This window comes from Oncorhynchus gorbuscha, linkage group LG21 (genome assembly GCF_021184085.1).
Source record: "Oncorhynchus gorbuscha isolate QuinsamMale2020 ecotype Even-year linkage group LG21, OgorEven_v1.0, whole genome shotgun sequence".
Lineage (NCBI taxonomy): Eukaryota > Metazoa > Chordata > Actinopteri > Salmoniformes > Salmonidae > Oncorhynchus > Oncorhynchus gorbuscha.
In genome coordinates this window covers 23,315,285-23,335,642 of record NC_060193.1, presented here as the reverse complement: position 1 = coordinate 23,335,642, position 20,358 = coordinate 23,315,285, and the positions used below count along the sequence as shown (strand labels likewise).

At 41.7% G+C, this 20,358-nt stretch overlaps 1 protein-coding gene across 36 annotated transcripts in view; it reads right to left on the bottom strand.

The window, feature by feature from the left end:
* The window catches only part of LOC124008624 (receptor-type tyrosine-protein phosphatase delta-like), a 651,437-nt gene that overhangs the window by 321,354 nt on the left and 309,725 nt on the right, over positions 1-20,358 (bottom strand). For all 36 annotated transcript variants that reach the window (XM_046320037.1, XM_046320036.1, XM_046320049.1 and 33 more), the window contains exon 8: positions 9,597-9,644. The gene's annotated coding sequence lies outside the window, so the exon portion shown is untranslated. The remainder of the gene's footprint in view (positions 1-9,596; positions 9,645-20,358) is intronic.

Sequence of the window (20,358 nt, the reverse complement as noted above, 5' to 3'; positions counted from 1 at the left end):
TTCAGATGAGCAGCAATCATAACACATTGGCAACCCTCCCCTATTCACATCTCTGGCGTAATCCCAATGTTCGCTGGAGTCTGAGATACCGCTTATCAGTCATTTCAAGTTTTGAGTTGCAAACATTGAAGTTATTTTCTGATGCCGGGCATGCTCGCTTGTCAGGGGGATGTTCCAGCTTAGAACACTGCATAGGAATAAAGCATGTGGCACTGAGATATTTTGAATATGAATGCCGGCGTACGTTTGCAATTCTGTATGACATAAGTAGGGCTGTTGTGGTGACCGTGTTACCGCCTCACCAGCAGTCATTAGTCATGACCGCATTGAAATTCCATGTGACTGTTGAGTCAATGTAATCTCTTTTTATGCACTCTGGATGTCACGACTTCCGCCGAGGTTGGCTCTCCTGCCCGTTCAGGCTGTGCTCGGCGGTCGTCGTCACCGTCCTATTAGCCACTACCGATCCCTTTTCGGTTATCTGTTGGTTTTGTCTGATTGTTTTCACCTGTGTGTTAGTTAATTAGTATCTGTATAATATGTAGGTTGTCCCGTCCTTGTTTTGTGCGGGATTGTTTGTTTTTGTCATTTCGTTTCGGCTGTCTGTGTTTTTGTGTTTTATTTCTCCGGTTTGTCTGTTATTCCTGTTTTGGATATTTTTCACCCTGTTTGTATTTTGGGTTGTCCGTGTTTATTTTTGTTCACCGGAGAATAAACCTCTATTCACTATTTGCTCTCTACGCCTGATTCCACCCACCTTGGCGAGTCGTGACACTGGACATGTTTTGGTAGCAATTTGTAATGATTTATACTTTTACTTTTGAAGTATATTTTTGCAATTACATTGACTTTTGATACCTAACTATATTTCAAACCAAATACTTTTAGACTTTTATTCAAGTAGTATTTTACTGGGTGACTTTCACTTTTACTTGAGTCATTTTCTATTAAGCTATCTTTACATTTACTCAAGTATGACAATCGGGTACTTTTTACACCACTGTGTAAAACATGGTTGTTGTGGATGTTGTTTCAAAGCCTAACACAACGAAAAGGACAGTGCTTTCTAAGGTGATGATTCATTCAAAACACCCATACACATATTAGAGCTTATGCATATGCATAAGGAGCCCCCCCATCAAAAAAATAGAAAATACAAAAAAATACAACTGAATTAATAGTATGACTGTGACGTTACACAATACATAGCCTACCGCATATTCTGCTTGGCAGCAAAACATAGAACAGAACTGATTTAAGATGTATTTTGTATATAATTGGTCTAGCCTACACAAATGAGAGTAATTACCATTGAGTGTGGACTGTATTATCATGCATGCTGGATGGACTGGTTACCTTATGCTACACTCCAAAATGCATATCAATGTGTCTGGGAGAGAACGTATAGCCCTAGGCGATGCTGTTGGCTCATTTATTGTGCAGGGCGGCTTACAGTTAGCCTACAATTAGTGAATTTGTATTATATTTTCAAAATGAATTGGGGGACACATTACCTTTAGCCATACAGAATATCTCACCACCATGCGTTTCCATCTCCTCCTCTTTCTCCTTTACTCCTGTCTCGAACACGCAGACGGGCTGTCGAGTTTAGTGAAAGATGTTTAATTGCTATCGATGTTCCCGAACACATTTCACTTGGTTTCCCAGATTAAGCCCTGGGTAGCTGCAGGAACAAGGTTGGAGAGCCCATGGCATACAGAGTTTGGGCAGTGAGAACATGCTCCTCAAACAGAGGTTGATGTGTGGAGTGAATACGTGTTCTTATATGTATTTCTCAGCTGCTCATATTAAGCACATGCTCCGCTATAAAAACCCAAGTAGCCAACCAAACGGACTGGTGGGAATGAGCAAGAGATCCATTCGCTATTTGAGTGCGTACAGATGACATTTATTTGTCCCCCTGCCCCTTGTTCCTGCCCATTTGATAATGGTCCATTCTAAATCAAAACTAATTTGACATATTAGTAAAGACAAGATTAAGTTGAGAATAGTCTGATGGATGAACATACGATCACTCGATGAGACAACAGCTGTGCATCCTGAGGCAAAGGAACAGAAAGCAAGATTTTTTGCTACTTTCTCAAATCATCAGTAGCCTATAGTCACACCATGCAGCCCATATGTGTTTTGATTTCTGAGACATTCTAAGGTTTGTATCATTCACAGCCACTTTTGCATGGCAATAACCAGCTGTCCTAAGTATAAGCATTATAAACTCAGCAAAAAAAGAACTGTGCTCTCACCGTCAACTGTGTTTAATTTTCAGCAAACTTAACATGTGTAAATATTTGTATGAACATAACAAGATTCAACAACTGACACATAAACTGAACAAGTTCCACAGACATGTGACTAACAGAAATGGAATAATGTGTCCCTGAACAAAAGTAACAGTCCGTTTCTGGTGTGGCCACCAGCTGTATTAAGTACTGCAGTGCATCTCCTCCTCATGGACTGCACCAGATTTGTCAGTTCTTGCCAAGGCACCTGCACGTTCCCAGACATTTATCTGATCCAACATGTCCCAGACGTGCTCAATGGGATTGAGGTTCGGGCTCTTCGTTGGCCATGGAAGAACACTGACTTTCCTGTCTTGCAGGAAATCACACACAGAACGAGCAGTATGGCTGGTGGCATTGTCATGCTGGACGGTCATGTCAGGATGAGCCTGCAGGAAGGATATCACATGAGGGAGAAGGATGTCTTCCCTGTAACACACAGCATTGAGATAGCCTGCAATGACAACAAGCTCAGTCCGATGATGCTGGGACACACCACCCCAGACCATGATGGACCCTCCACCTACAAATCGATCCCGCTCCAGAGTACAGGCCTTAGTGTATCGATCATTCCTTCGACGATAAATGCAAATCTGACGATCACCCCTGGTGAGACAAAACCGCGACTCATCAGTAAAGGGCACTTTTTGGCAGTCCTGTCTGGTCCAGCGACGGTGGGTTTGTGACCATAGGCGAAGTTGTTGCCGGTGATGTCTGGTGATGACCTGCCTTACAACAGGCCTACAAGCCCTCAATCCATCCTCTATCAGCCTATTGCGGACAGTCTGAGCACTGATGGAGGGATTGTGCGTTCCTGGTGTAACTCGGGCAGTTGTTGTTGCCATCCTGTACCTGTCCCGCATGTGTGATGTTCAGATGTACCGATCCTGTGCAGGTGTTGTTACATGTGGTCTGCCACTGCGAGTACGATCAGCTGTCCTTCCTGGCACGTTCAGGGACCCTGGGCATAGTTTTTCTGTGTTTTTCAGAGTCAGTAGAAAGGCCTCTTTAGTGTCCTACGATTTCATAACTGTGACCTTAACTGCCTACCGTCTGTAAGCTGTTATTGTCTTAACGACTGTTCCACAGTTGCATGTTCATTAATTGTTTATGGTTCATTGAACAAGCATGGGAAACAGTGTTTAAACCCTTTACAATGAAGATCTGTGAAGTTCTATCTTTGAAAGACAGGGTCCTGAAAAGGGCTATTTCCTTTTTTGCTGAGTTTATTAATATTATTATTATTTTGAGTTATTATTAGTTATAGTTGGTCCATATTAGTTCGTATTGCTAATGTATCACACACTGTATATGACTATTTCATCTAATTCTAAACGTATTTCTGAAAATCAAGCTCTAAACCATGAATTTCTATGAAATAATTCCTTGGCCTAAAGAACGACAAATAGCGAACACTCAAGATAAATATTTATAGAATTTCACATAATAGCTGTTTGGAGAGGAGATCATTTTGAACTTTGACGTTATCAAGCCTTCGCCATACAGACGTTAATCAAAGTCAACACGCAATCTTGCTTTGATAAGCTGCCAGCAATAATTCTCCCATTGAATGCACTTATATTTGCAAGGGGTTCGCGCAGGTGCAATGAAGAAGAGCTGATTGCGTGTGGTGATCCTACTGATTACATTTCATATTTAAAACACATTTGTCATTAGAGGATTCAGTGGTGGCTGATGTGGCGGTAAGCTGAGATGTACAAATAAGAAGCTGTTATATATGCACACTGTCACATGTTTCCTCACTCTTAGTTATATTTCACGTTAACATTTCAAAATGATCAGCATTGTGGACAATGTCTATCACTGTACTGTATCCAGCGGTAGACTGGCCATCTGGCATTTCAGGAAAAAGACAGGCTTTTGTTATAAATGCCAGGGCTGATTTTTGGTCCCAGTCTGCCTGGGGCTGCAGACTCTGATTCTACAATGACTTCCTCTTCCTGGTAATATAATATTTGATATTCTAACTATAAAGACATGCATGCTGTTAAATCATGGCTGACAATGATAGGTCCACACCAGCCCTCATTATGCACCTGTTTGTGTGTTAGGCTGGCAGCTTCCCTCTGAATGGCTTGTCAATGTTAAATGAAACAATCATCGACTGTAGCAGGAGGAGTTCAGCATTCAAACCATGCCGCCCTGCCCCCCCCCTGTACTGCGAGCAGAAATACCAATGATCATAGCTCAGAGTGGATTTCTCCTCTAGTAAAAAAATGCATATGAATGAATGTGTAACAGTATTGTAATGATTGTGGCATGTACTTTTCCATAGAAATTCACCATGATCTGTTAGTATATATTACAGACATTTTGAGAATAGAGAACCCAGTTTATGATATCTTCAGATCATATGTTATACTATTTCATCAACGTGCATCTAAGACGCAATGAGGTTCCTTTATACTGTTCAATTCTACATTCATGTGGGTCAGGGATGATTATCACTCTTTTCAATGGTATAAATTATAATACATTGGGTCTATTGTGTCAGAATATTTCATTATAAAAATGTGCCAGTCAACTGACAGTAGGAGTAAAGATAATAAATAAAAAAATAAAAATGGATTTGTGACCAGTACATAGCCAGCTGCTCAGAAATGATCTCAACCAAGCTGCGTGGAAATGGAATCAATGAGCATCGCCTTTTTCAGTCATTCTACAATCCATGTGTTCCAGCACAAATGTAATCCACACTGTGTTGCTTGTGTGGTAGCGCTTATACCACACAGTGTGTTAGTGTCTATAGTGGAAGCTCTTGGCAGTAGTGGACTTAGTGGGCGATGTGTAAATTGACATGTTTATAAGGCCTGTTAAAGTGACGCTAGTCTCCCCCAGGGCTGGTTGAGATCTTAGCCTTTGTGTTGATGGAAGCAGTAGCTGACAGCCCTCAGATGCTTGTCCCCTCCCAGAGAGGAAGGAGCTTTCAAAGCGGAGAGGGGGAGGAAACACTAACTGTTGCATTCCTTGAAACGGGCCCCCTCTCTTCCTATCTCACAGTATCACATTCTTCCTAGAAAACGCAATGGGGATATGGATTGTCAACACTCACAACTGTATTAATTACAGATGTTGAGAGCAATGGGAAAGATCAATACTGGTTCACCAAGAAAGACATTTAGCATTTTGCTGTGAATCAAAAACAGGGGTCTCTCAGGTGCTCTCATTTAAGTGATGCTAACTGATAAAAGTGTGGCTTCTGTGGAGGTTAAGTTGTACTGTATATTAGGATTTTTGCAGAAAATTACATACATTTGGGGTGAAAGATTTCTGGTAAAAAATACCGCAATCTTTCAATGTGTCACTCTATTTCCTTCAGTATTATGCATGGAAAAGATTAATTAATCAAATATTAATAGTAATCAAGGAGTAAATTATCATAAAATTGCTTCATGATTCATTCATATCACGGGACAATAGCCATTGACATTGATATAAACATTATGATTTTATGAGGGTTAAGAGTATCATTGATTTTTTTTATAAACACACTACCCTCGTCATTCAGTTTATTAACCACTTTGCCTTGTAATTGGAGAGGTCACAAAATCAAGGCCCCAGAGAGTGTGACAAGGGACTGATGCATGTGTCATGCAACATCTTTCAAATGGACCTTTTAAAATATAATTAATTAATCCAGTGTTTCCCAACTCCTGTCCTCGAGTACCCCCAACAGTACAAACTCCACATGACCTAAAGTATGATCGTCAAACATATCATTCCAAAATCATGGGCATTAATATGGATTTTTTCCTCCCATTGCTGCTATAACAGCCTGCACTCTATTGGGAAGGCTTTCCACTAGATGTTGGAACATTGCTGCGGGGACTTGCTGGAAGCAAGCCACAAGAGCATTAGTGAGGTCGGCCACTGATGTTGGGCAATTAGGCCTGGCTCACAGTCGGCGTTCCAATTCATCCCAAAAGTGTTCGATGGGGTTGAAGTCAGGGCTCTGTGAAGGACAGTCAATTTCTTCCATATTGATCTCGACAAACCATTTCTGTATGGACCTCACTTTGTGCACGGGGTCATTGTCATGCTGAAACAGGAAAGGGCCTTCCCCAAACTGTTGCCACAAAGTTGGAAGCACAGAATCATCTAGAATGTCATTGTATGCTGTAGTGTTAAAATTTCCCTTCACTGGAACTATAAGGGGCCTAGCCCGAACCATGAAAAACAGCCCTGGACCATTATTCCTCCTCCACCAAACTTTACAGTTGGGACTAAGCATTGGTGCAGGTAGCTTCCTGGCAACCTCCAAACCCAGATTTGTCCGTCGGACTGCCAGATGGCGAAGCGTGATTCATCTCTGCTTCAGAATTCAATGGCGGTGAGCTTTATACCTCTCCAGCCGACGCTTGGCATTGTGCTTGGAAACTCATTTCATGAAGCGCCCAACGAACAGTTATTGTGCTGACTTGCATCCAGAAGCAGTTTGGAACTCAGTCGTGAATGTTGCAACCAAGGACAGACAGTTTTTACGCACTTCAGCGGTACCGTTCTGTGAGCTTGTGTGGCCTACCACTTCACAATAACAGCACTTACAATTGACCGGGGCAGCTCTAGCAGGGCAGAAATTTGATCAACTGATTTGTTGGAAAGGCGGCATCCTATGCCGGTGCCACGTTGAGATTCAGTGAGCTCTTTTATAAGGCCATTCTACTGTCAATGTTTGTCTATGGAGATTGCATGGCTCTGTGCTCGATTTTATACAGCTGTCAGCAATGGGTGTGGCTGAAATAGCTGAATTCACTAATTTGAATTGGTGTCCACATACTTTTGTAGATATAGTGCATGTTTATAGTAGACCCAGGACAAGCACCTAATTCTACTTTTAAACTAATCATCAAGCCCTTGACAATTTGAATCAGGTGTTGTTTTCCGGGGCTACAACAAAAAGGCATGCTGTTGGGGGTACTCGAGAACCGGAGTTGGGAAACACTGCCCTTATCCATACAAATGACCATAGACTCAATAGCCATACACATCAGAGTATGACACTGTTGGGTGCGGACGTCAGTATCAGCCACCAATTTCACATAGAACTTTCACAGGGGGGCGACTTAGCCCGACACATGAACAATTGGAATCCAGATTCCGTCTTAGTGTCGTTGCAAACGACCTTTCGGGGGTAGAGAAAGGAGGAGGGGCACTATAATAAATACATAGAAAATGCCCATATTTCATCGTAATGTTCCTTTGATGTGACATGAAAATAAGCCCATTTGCTACAATGTGTCAATTACAGTGTGTGAGCGTATAAAAAGCGCCGTGCCACATGGATTGGCTGCGGAGGGGTCATTCTTCAGAGGCGGATTGTGGGGAGCAAGCACAGTCAGCTAGCATTTAGATGCAGAAAGATTTGAGGGGAGCGAAATTGATCAAAACGAGGCTATGGGGTTGCGGCTTGTGTATGTGCCCACACCAGAGTGTATTGTGTGTGGGGAGATGGTTGAATAGATGAATGTTGATGCCCTTCATGAAATACACATTCGGAGGCTGATTATATTGTGCTTTGCCTGTCGCGCTGCATAAATAGTGTAGGGGCCAATTGCGGAGCCCAGAGAAAGGGACCATTAGGATGCCTCTGTGCAGTGGTGTTATGAAATGAGATGAAACAGAAAGACTTATATTAGATTACATATCCATACAGATAGACTTACATTTGATTACATAGCCATGCAGATAGGCTTACATTAGAATAGATAGCCATACAGATAGATTTTCATTAGACTATATAGCCATAAAGATATACTTACATTAAATTATATAGCCATGCTGATAGATTTACATTAGATTATATAGCCATACTGATAGATTTACATTAGATTATATAGCCATAGTGATAGATTTACATTCGATTATTTATCCATACAGACATACTTACAGTATATTAGATTATAGGGCCAAACATAAATATTTATATTAGATTATATAGCCATAAAAAAAAAAGCTTGGGGGAAATGTATGGAAAAGAGCAGGAACATCAACTGATATTTTTCATAAATATTTTGTTTACGATGTGCATGGGGAAATGTTTAAATCTAGAGCCTTCCAAAGCTGATGAAGAAGTTGGAAACCAACAAATATCATGCATGTTGCATAGTTCACACCACTGAACACTTACTATTCTGCTATTGGATAGTTTAAGGAGAAAATCACTCCAATATCAATCAACCAAGACATTCCAATATATAGGATATCCATTGAATAAATAACACAATTCTTCACATTATTGACATCCATTCATCTATTCTTATTCTTGAGATTCCTGGTGTCCTGCACTTGAGCAACCTCTTATTCAAGCATACCATGATTAATACACACAGGACTGCTGTCAAATAAGATCCGAAGGAAATAGCACACAACACCTTGGAGAAGTTGTTTGTGCTACCAATTTAGGTCATCCGCAGTTCATGCATGGCACTAGCATACAGTACGTTTGACAGAGACAGCTTCATTGCATAGTTCATATTGTAGATGAATTGGGTTACTCAATATATTTATGTGTCATAGAATGTGCCTGTACTTTAGGTCATTGACGTGTCTGTCAATATGTAGTCAAAATGAATGAGTCTCAATGTTAACTCATAAGCCAGTGAGTAAAAATGAAACATTCAGGATTTGTCAAGAGTGAGGCTTCACATATAATTGCTAATTATAAGGTCTAAGGAAATCAAATGTGTGTTGAACTTTGCAACAAGAATGAATTTGGCTGGAAGGCAGGCAGGCAACTATATCTAGTAACACTATAAATGAGTGTTACTTTATCATAGTTTGGAAATGAAATGGGAGTTTCAATGCAATGGGATTTTTCTTCATAGAAATTAGAATTGACCTTCTTTCTCTCAGTTTGCAGTATAAATAGCAACCTATGATATTATCCTTCAGCCAGTTAACATTCTCATTCAAATAACATGTCATTACTATAACAACATACAACCCACTACACTCAAAATGACGGCACTTCCACTTTTCAGATTCAGACAGGTGAGCGCACACATGGATATTTTTTAAAGAAGACATTGCATTAATGTGACCTGTTAAATTCAGTCTGTTTTGTGTCGTATTGTTTGGGCTGTCAGAATGAGTTTTCACATCCCATACAGTCTATCACATCTTCACATGTGATACAGTGCAGACGTGTGTCAATGTCTACAGTCCTCCTTGTGTACAGTAGATTAAAGAGAGACAGCTATAACAGAATCCAACCCACAGTCTTTTATATGAACTGCCAGACAGAAACACACAGACCCATAAAGCACGGAGGCCTACCTTGAGGTTGAAGGTGTGAAAGTCATGGAACATTCTCTCTCCTGAGACCTGTGTGACAATGAAGAAGATGAGACGTCAGTCATGATTAAGGACGCACGCAATTACAGAGCAGCCCCAGTGACAGTGATCGATCAACGAGGAACTCCTCTTAATGAAGACTAAAGCACCCGAGGGCTCCAGGGACCAAACAGGAAAATAGAACTAGGACTACGGTATGCAGTTCCAGATGCTTCAATCAGCTTGTGAAAGCATGTTTATAGTGTGTTAGTTAATAGCACCTGTGATGCTAACATATTAAATGCACATAATTAATTGCAGTTACTAAAGCCATTTCTCAAGAGATAGTCAATCAACACACCCTGATAATCTTAGCAAACCAGAGGGACACAATACCAAATCCAAACCTGAACAATGCATCGTCATCGTCATGGTAAAACATTGAATAGATGAAACAGAGTTAATGGAAGGTACACACTTTCTGCATTGAGCTGTCTGAAGGGCAGAGGACAGAATAATATTCCACTCCAAACAGCAACATCAACCTATTAATGGTATCGGTATGCCCAGGCCAACACTAGCAGGTAACCTTGAAGGTGGACAACAACAGACAGAATTCATCGAGTTTGATTGAGATTTTGTGTTATTTGTGTTAAAAGACTGTCTGAACCCAAGGGCCACTCAAACAGAACTGAATCAGTTTGACTGTGACGTACAACTTTGTTTTCTACCTCATTGTTAAACTCTAGAGAGAGAGAGAAAATTCAGGCCCTGGAGGTGGATGCATGGGATAAAATGTGTTAAAATTCAGCAGGTGATTCAGCCCTGTAATACACTGAAAACCCTAGATCGCGATGGGCTCTGACTAACCATAGGGAGGTACACGTTTGCTTTTGGTTCTATTTCCATAATGTATAAGGGGTAGAGTAAGGCCGTTGCCAAAACCAGACGGGCCCTTTGAGGGAAAACATCGGACTGGAGCTCCAAGAAACAGAAGTGAATAAAATAAACGACCTCCGAGAATACGGAGGAGGGAAAAAACATCTTTGAGATATGGGATAAATCATTTCATGTGTCACAGGGCGAGAGACGGAATAGACTGCAGAATGAATTGGGTGGTACTGTTGGGAAAATGTAGATCTATGGACACTGTTGTTGGCATTCACTTCCTGGGCCACAAACTCAAGTGGCGATGCCATTTCATTTGGTGATTTTTGAAGCAAAAATATTTTTGGGTGTGTGGGAACCAATGAGTAGCCTTAGGGTTACGTCAATTTGGAATGGTAAGCAATTACAGTGATTAATATGAAAAGTAAAATAAGGATGCTTGGCCTGTCTACCTCAAATATATCCTGTTTTATACTGTATACTGGATCCTCAGAGGAGGTAGGGGAGGACCATTCTCCTCAGGGAATTTCAGTAAAAGTTAAAGTGCAACATAAAAAAAGTTAATAATTTTTTGAAAAAACTATACTAAATATACCCACATCACCAAATCACTGATTAAAATACATTGTTTTGCAATAAAGCTCTACAGTAGTCTCAAATCAAATCACATCAAATTATATTGGTCACATACACATGGTGGTTAGCAGATGTTAATGCGAGTGTAACGAAATGCTTGTGCTTCTAGTTCTGACAGTGCAGTAATATCTAACAAGTAATCTAACAATTTCACAACTACCTAATACACGCAAATGTAAAGGGATGGAACAAGAATATGTACATATATATGGATGAGCGATGGCCGAGCAGCATAGGCATGTCACTTCAATAATGTTTACATATCTTACATTACTCATCTCACATGATACCGTATTTTATTTTATACCATCTATTGCATCTGCAATAAAATAAGATATGTAAACATTATTAAAGTGACATTTTTAAAGGAACATTTTTTAAAGTGACTAGTGATCCATGTATTAAAGTGGCTAATGATTTGAGTCTGTTTCTAAGCAGCAGCCTCTCTTTGTTAGTGATGGCTATTTAACAGTCTGGTGGCCTTGAGATAGAAGCTCTTTTTCAGTCTCTCGGTCTCAGCTTTGATGCACCTGTACTGACCTCATCTTCTGGATGGTAGCGGGGTGAACAGGCAGTGGCTCGGGTGGTTGTTGTCCTTAATTATATTTTTGGCCTTCCTGTGACATCGGGTGCTGTACTGTAGGTGTCCTGGAGGGCAGGTAGTTTACCCCCGGCGATCCGCTGTACAGACCGCACCACCCTCTGGAGAGCCTTGCGGTTGTGGGCGGTGCAGTTGCCGTACCAGGCGGTGATACAGCCCATGCTATCAATTGTGCATCTGTAAAAGTGTGTGGGGGTAAAGCCAAATTTATTCAGCCTCCTTAGGTTGTGCCTTCTGTCTGTGTGGGTGGACCATTTCAGTTTGTCCGTGATGTGTACGCCGAGGAACTAAACATTTTCCACCTTCTCCACTACTGTCCCGTCGATGTGGATGTGGATGTGGATGGGGGGTGGGGGATGCTCCCTCTGCTGTTTCCTGAAGTCCACAATCATCTCCTTTGTTTTGTTGAAGTTGAGTGAGACATTTTTTCCCCGACACCACATTCCGAGTGCCCTCACCTCCTCCCAGTAGGCTGTCTCGTCATTGTTGGTAATCAACCCCACTACTGTTGTGTTGTCTGCAAACTTGATGATTGAGTTGGAGGCGTGCATTGCTGTGCAGTTATGGGTGAACAGGGAGTACAGGAGGGGGCTGAGAACGCACCCTTGTGGGACAACGGTGTTGAGGATCAGCGAAGTGGAGATGTTGTTTCCTACCTTCACCACCTGGGGGTGACCCGTCAGAAACTCAAAGTGAGAGTTATGGCTATCCAACACTGGAACTCTTCCAAGTCAAGGTAAGCTTTAGGTTTTATTAATTTATTGTCACCGGAGGCCCGCTGATGTAACTGCTAAACTGCTTGCTGACTGTGCACTGTACTGCATGATTGTAGTGGGTTTACTAACGTGTTAGTTATTGTAGCTATGTTGACTATGACGTTACTAACGTCGTCAGCTAATATGGTGACAATGTTGTAGGCTGTGTAGCGGTTAGTGGTTATTATATGAAAGTTTATCTCGGAAAGGTTTTATCGCCTTGTCACAGACAACTGATGTGTTGTGCACAGTCCACAAGGGAAGGGAAAAGGTGAGAGGAGGAGAACGCACAGATGCGAGAAGAAATCATACAACGAGTAAAATGTTCATGCTGTTTGTATGCGACTGCTATGAAAGTGAACTATGTTTGAGTATGATCAGGGGTGTATTCATTCCACAGATTATGTTGAAAAACATTTTGAACAGAAGGAAACAAGTTTTCAACTGTCGGACTAATGATCACACCAGCTAGATGAAGGCAAGAGTGTGTAAGGCGGTATTGAATGTGTCACTGTCTGTCACCTTGGGTGTGTTCTTGTATTCACTCTGGAGAGCCATTGTACTCAGAGTACACTCTGTACATTCTGGCCGAGGAGTAAGGTTGATCCTAGTGTTCTGACCTTACAACAGTAGTCAAGCACCCAAGCTAACTGGCTAAAGTTGGCTAGCTAGCTACTTCCAGACACAAATGAGAGAACACTTCACTCTGACCATTTTACTCACCCTATCAGAGCTGGTTAGGCTGTTTTCAACTGTGCTGCTGGCAACAATTTAATGAATAAAAAAATTGCCAACGTTTACAGACACCAGTCATATTCAATGGGTGTTGCGCATTCGTAAATTAATCAGATATTTTGCGCTTTGGCACACAGACACAAGTGCTCTGAATTCAGAGTAGATAGCCAGAGTGAATTGACGAACGCACCCCTTGATTACTCAAAATGTTTCTCTCGACCTATGCACCTACCTACATTGTAAACTGCCATTCATAGGTTAGGTTGTAGCAACCTCAACCTGCCAATGTTACATTGAACTGAGTGAATGGTACATGAATGACAGTCAGTCAATACACTGTAACAGAAATAAGGCCATGCTCATAAAACAAATTATAATCCTCCTTAAACGTCACTGACAGCCACTGGTATACATCATTCATCATACAAATCACCTTGCTTAGTTCTTACTTGTGCACTCACCTAATGGTAAATATAATGTATCACAGTGCAGCTTTGAAGAATCTCAAACATCATTTCTCTGGCAGAGATCAACTGAACTGTTACCCTCCATTCAATAGAAAGTAATTACTCATATGAAGTGGAGTTTACTCCATCAACTTCTCTCTTTTGTCAGGTACAGAATCGTATAATTTCTAGTGGAAAAGCACAGTGATGGTGCGTACTATACTGTAACCACACTAAACGTGATGCCCTCCAATGCAATCTCCCTCCCCGTCCGAACATCAAGATTACAGGGCTTAAGGTAATGGAAGTGGGAGAATCAAACATCCAGTGGGGAAGAACTGTATGCTCGTACAGGCTGGGTGTCTCAGCGAGCAAACACTGTATGGGGTACGTTATCTTGCCTTGAAATAATAGTCTGTAAGTTGTAAATACTATTTACCTATGGGTTATATTCCAATGTCCACACTAGCAAGCAAATTGGAACGCTGCCCAATAAATGTGTTATTTTTAAGTTGTATGCTAGTATGGACATTAGTATGGGCAGTTTAGCAGTTACATCAGCGGGCCTCCGGTGACAACACATCGATGGAACAGTAGTGGAGAGGGTAGCTAGTTTTAAGTTCCTCGGCATACACATCACAGACAAACTGAATTGGTCCACTCACACTGACAGCGTCGTGAAGAAGGCGCAGCAGCGCCTATTCAACCTCAGGAGGCTGAAGAAATTCGGCTTGTCACCAAAAGCACTCACAAACTTCTACAGATGCACAATCGAGAGCATCCTGGCGGGCTGTATCACCGCCTGGTACGGCAACTGCTCCGCCCTCAACCGTAAGGCTCTCCAGAGGGTAGTGAGGACTGCACAACGCATCACCGGGGGCAAACTACCTGCCCTCCAGGACACCTACACCACCCGTTGTTACAGGAAGGCCATAAAGATCATCAAGGACATCAACCACCCGAACCACTGCCTGTTCACCCCGCTATCATCCAGAAGGCGAGGTCAGTACAGGTGCATCAAAGCTGGGACCGAGAGACTGAAAAACAGCTTCTATCTCAAGGCCATCAGACTGTTAAACAGCCACCACTAACATTGAGTGGCTGCTGCCAACACACTGTCATTGACACTGACCCAACTCCAGCCATTTTAATAATGGGAATTGATGGGAAATGATGTAAATATATCACTAGCCACTTTAAACAATGCTACCTTATATAATGTTACTTACCCTACATTATTCATCTCATATGCATATGTATATACTGTACTCTACATCATCGACTGCATCCTTATGTAATACATGTATCACTAGCCACTTTAACTATGCCACTTTGTTTACTTTGTCTATATACTCATCTCATATGTATATACTGTACTCGATACCATCTATGCTGCTCTGTACCATCACTCATTCATATATCCTTATGTACTTATTCCTTATCCCCTTACACTGTGTATAAGACAGTAGTTTTGGAATTGTTAGTTAGATTACTTGTTGGTTATCACTGCATTGTCGGAACTAGAAGCACAAGCATTTCGCTACACTCGCATTAACATCTGCTAACCATGTGTATGTGACAAATACAATTTGATTTGATTTGATTTGATTGATGGGAATCCTATTTGTCCTTTTGATGCCATTATTTAGCCTCTACACCGGCAACCACTGTTCAGCCTTCCATGCTCATCATACTGTACTGTGCAAAGGACTTTCATTCCTGCCTCAATAGTGCCTTGCCACAAAAGTTAACCTCACCTAATTTGTCCTTGTTCAGTTTTTGGTCTCCATAGAAACTGTCCCATCAAGTCCATTCAAGCCAGAGTGGCAGGGAGGGAAAGACTCTTGTCTGATCTCAAAGTGGTCTCATTTTAAATCAATTGTGAGTATGGCCTAAGTCTAACATAACTACAGTTAATTAGATAACTACTGAGGTGCTGTTGGAGTAGGTTAGGACAATGATACCCTGATGTAAGATTCAAAAGTTAAAAGGCACTTCTTCAACGTGTTCATATAGACTAGATAACAGGCATGTTGACCTAGTATTGTATCTTAAGATACATACTTTCAGACTTGTCAGGTTTAAATAGATTTGTTTAGCCTTTCACATATGAATTGATGCTTATTTGTCATGGTTCTTTATTCGAAGTGAAAACGAAACATCATGCTAAAGCTCCTTTGAAACGCGTTGCCATATGAAGGTCCTAATTCAATCCAAACCAGTGAAAAGGTTACCGCTATGTGACAAAATGATGACATTTATATCATGTAGATGAATCAATCTGTGTTACATAGGGGAAACTAAATTGATTGCATTGGTCGTAGTGCAACAGCATTGATTGCCTTATGGCAGTGTAATGGAAATGTTATATTTGATTCAAAAATGAAAAATGTAAACTGAGAATAAGAGTAAATCCTAGCAGCCAGTCTTTTCTGACACCTCTCTCCATAATGTCCATATGCTGGGAAAGATTGCCTCGGCTCAAGACATACCCTTTATTTCCAAATCACAATGCTTTATAAACAAAGACACACAAACACACACATTTTAGGCTTTTTGAGGACAGTTAGCATTTTCACAGCCCGAGGTGTCGTGCATCAGATGCTGGAGTTATCTTGAAACAAGAAAGAAGTCGATCTAGTGTAAGAAACAGCTGAATGTGATAATTGCTTCAGGTTGCAAAGGGAGTCTCGAATGTTCTACCCATTACACTGTAACTCAGTCATCACTCTTTTGTTGTAAGCCAGAGCCATGTTTATACAATCAGTCTACTGAATTCACCATCTGGTAGTTTGCTTGTTTGCATTCTTTTAGGAATGTTTGACGCATTTCACACGAACGTGTTTATTTTGTGGTGATCTAGTAGTCAGTCGGAAACAATGTGTTCGAATGGTGCAGTCCTTTCAATGGGTAGGTCCTGCAAAATGGCAATGCCAATACTCTGTTGACAAACATAAATGATGGTATATGGCCTCAGTTTGGAATGCCATGGAGTACGAGTATGCTTTGAAATGTAATAACAATCTTTTACTGTGTAAACCTTATTTGTCCCTTTCAAATGATGACAATAGTGATGGCTATTGCATTGTTGATGAACATGATGAACATGAATGAAGATGATGACAATGATTATGTGAAGATGATGATGATGATGATGCTTGATTGGTCCTTCAAAATACACAATAGGTTGCATCCGTAAATATAGGATTTACAACAGTCTGGGAGAGGGTGGCAGGGCCAGTAACCGAAAGGTCGCTGGTTCGAATCCCCGAGCCTACTAGGTGAAATATATGTCGATGTGCCCTGGAACAAGACACTTAACACTAATTGCTCCTGTAAGTTTCTCAGGATAAGAGTGTCTGCTAAATGACCGAAATGCAAAATGAGACACACAACAAAACATTGAGAGCCACTCAGTCTCACCTACAAATATATGCACTGTGACGTGTTCTGCTCTGTATAAGCAGACTTGAGACTACTGTGTATGCATACAGTTTATATCTGCTCTGTATAAGCAGACTTGAGACTACTGTGTATGCATACAGATTATATCTGCTCTGTATAAGCAGACTTGAGACTACTGTGTATGCATACAGTTTATATCTGCTCTGTATAAGCAGACTTGAGACTACTGTGTATGAATACAGTTTATATCTGCTCTGTATAAGCAGACTTGAGACTACTGTGTATGCATACAGTTTATATCTGCTCTGTATAAGCAGACTTGAGACTACTGTGTATGCATACAGTTTATATCTGCTCTGTATAAGCAGACTTGAGACTACTGTGTATGCATACAGATTATATCTGCTCTGTATAAGCAGACTTGAGACTACTGTGTATGCATACAGTTTATATATGCTCTGTATAAGCAGACTTGAGACTACTGTGTATGCATACAGTTTATATCTGCTCTATATAAGCAGACTTGAGACTACTGTGTATGCGTACAGATTCAGAAGGTGCATAAATGCGAATAGAAAAAAACTCCTCAGTTGAAAAAACATCACCACTGACTGCTTCCTCTCACAGCGCCCGGGAAAATGTATATCCTCAAGTCCAGGCCTGACAATGATGCACTGTCCAAATGGCTCCCATTGATCCCCACTATTATAAACTATAATTCCATTTAATAAGTTGCCTTCATGGTCAACAAGATGGATTTGAAGCCTGAGAGTGAACTTTGAGTGTAATTGCTCAGTACTGAACAATGGAGTCTATTTTGTTTTTACGGAAAACAATGATCCTTTTCGCCCTCCTATCCTCACCTCTTCTACTCTCTTTGTACCTTCACACATTTTGGAGAGCGCCTGAATCAGGGTGAACTTAATGATTTGATGTTAACAGTAGAATGGGTCCTTAGAGCCTCAGGAGATGGAAAAGGGAACATTTGGCTGGTGGAGCTGCTTGCCTCAGCACTTAGGAGCAGCACATTTTAAACACTCTGCTTTCACCCGGAATGGCCGACAAGAGGGACTGATGGGGGTGTGTTGACGTGGGGCACCTGGGGATTGTGCGGCCATTCATCACGTTAATGAGTCACGTCATCTATTTACCTCTAAATGTGGGAGTTTGTTTAGAAGTTCCACACTGCTAACATGTATTTTTTCTGTAATGTTAGCTGAAGCTAATGATTTGTCCTAACAATAAACTAACGCTTGGTGAGTTGTATACAGTGAATATGCACAGGCTTGGGGCTTACGTACAAGGTACATTTTTTGCGTGTGTGTTTGGTTTATGACAGCGGAACAAGTAAGACGCACTTCTCAATCTTGGTTTCTACGCAAAGTCAGCAGTGGAAGGTTAACACATAATTAAAAGAAACATATTGACTGTTACATTTGGCAATACCAACCAGAGACACTGCTGTAGCCGTCTATCTTATTGTACTGTTTGTAATAGAAGTGTTTTTTAGGCCTGAGACGAAACACTGATGAGAAGGAGAGATTAGAATGAAGGGAGGATATTGGACAGCAGAAATATTTTACTTGGCAATCCAAATCTGTGATATTACCATTTTGCAGGTGAGCGAATTTAAAGGAAGATGGACTGATAAATATATCAAAAGTTATTTACCCATTATAATTGGAAATGTCTGTCACACTGTAACAGCGTCTACCTTTATCAGCGGCAGGTATTGTATGGATGGCAAAATGCTGCATGTCAGCCACATCTTTAGATATATTCAGGCAACAGATGTTTATTGTAGGGAAAAATGTTCAGACGTTCAAGAGATCAAGTGAGTTGTGTAATATTTGACTAAGGTCAGCTTGTTAATCCTCGTTCACCCCTTACTGTGTATGCACATTCAACAAAACCATGATGAACCTCTTCTCTCTTGAGAGACTTCAACTGAATCTGTCATTAAACTCAATGCTTAAGGTGACTCCAGTTGTTAATGACATGGAGCACTGGCATAGGCTGTTCATACTCGACTGAACTGAGCAGACTGAAACCCCTAGGCCCCTAAGCTCATCTGTTCAGACACTTTAACAGCCTATGGCTGCCCGGCCCGGCCTTGTCAATCAGCCACTCCCTTCTCCCCACTCCCGACTCCCATCCCCGGGCTGTCACCCTCACTTTCCTGCCTGTCTGGGGTCCAAAGTGACACTGGCGCAGCGTTGGCTGGAAGAGCTCCACCCGGAGCTGCTCCGACGACGAAGCAGGACACTGTGGGGACGCCGTTGGGCCTTGAAGATGTCATGTTGTGACAGTGGCGGCTGTTTCAGAGCCGGGGAAAGTGATAGATAGGCGGTGGCAGTAGTGGACTTTCGAGGGACTCTCTCTCTGTGTGTGTGTGTGTGTGTGTGTGTGTGTGTGTGTGTGTGTGTGTGTGTGTGTGTGTGTGTGTGTGTGTGTGTGTGTGTGTGTGTGTGTGTGTGTGTGTGCGTGTGCGTGTGCCTGTGCGTGTGCGTGTGCGTGTGCGCGTGCCTGTGCCTGTGCCTGTGCGTGTGCCTGTGTGTGTGTGTGCGTGTGCGTGTGCGTGTGCGTGTGCGTGTGCGTGTGCGTGTGCGTGTGTGTGTGTGTGTGTGTGTGCCTGTGCCTGTGCCTGTGCGTGTGCGTGTGCCTGTGCCTGTGCGTGTGCGTGTGCGTGTGCCTGTGCCTGTGCGTGTGCGTGTGCGTGTTTGTGTGTGTGCGTGTGCCTGTGTGTGTGCAGTTACTAAAATGAGATCCAGACAGATCTGGGGAAAATGTCAAACAGTCTTGCTCCTACAAGCTGTGGATTGTGTATTTTGGAGATATTTGACTAGATTAGAAAATAGCAGGGGGTAACTCAGCCCTTCAACAACAACAAAAATCAACAAGAGCCAGACAAAATAGAGTTAACACTCTGTAGGAAGTGAAAACAAATAATTTTTATATATATATATACACTGTACACACAGTTGAAGTCGGAAGTGTATGTTTCTCACAATTCCTGACATTTCATCCTAGTAAAAATGCTCTACCTGAGGTCAGTTAGGATCACCATTTTATTTTAAGAATGTGAAATGTCAGAATAATAGTAGAGAGAATGATTCATTTCAGCTTTTATTTCTTTCATCACATTCCCAATGGGTCCGAAGTTTTCATACACTCAATTAGGTGGTAGCATTGCCTTTGGTAGCATTGCCTTTAAATTGTTCAACTTGAGTCAAACGTTTCGGGTAGCCTTCCACAAGGTTCCCACGATAAGTTGGGTGAATTTTGCCCCATTCCTCCTG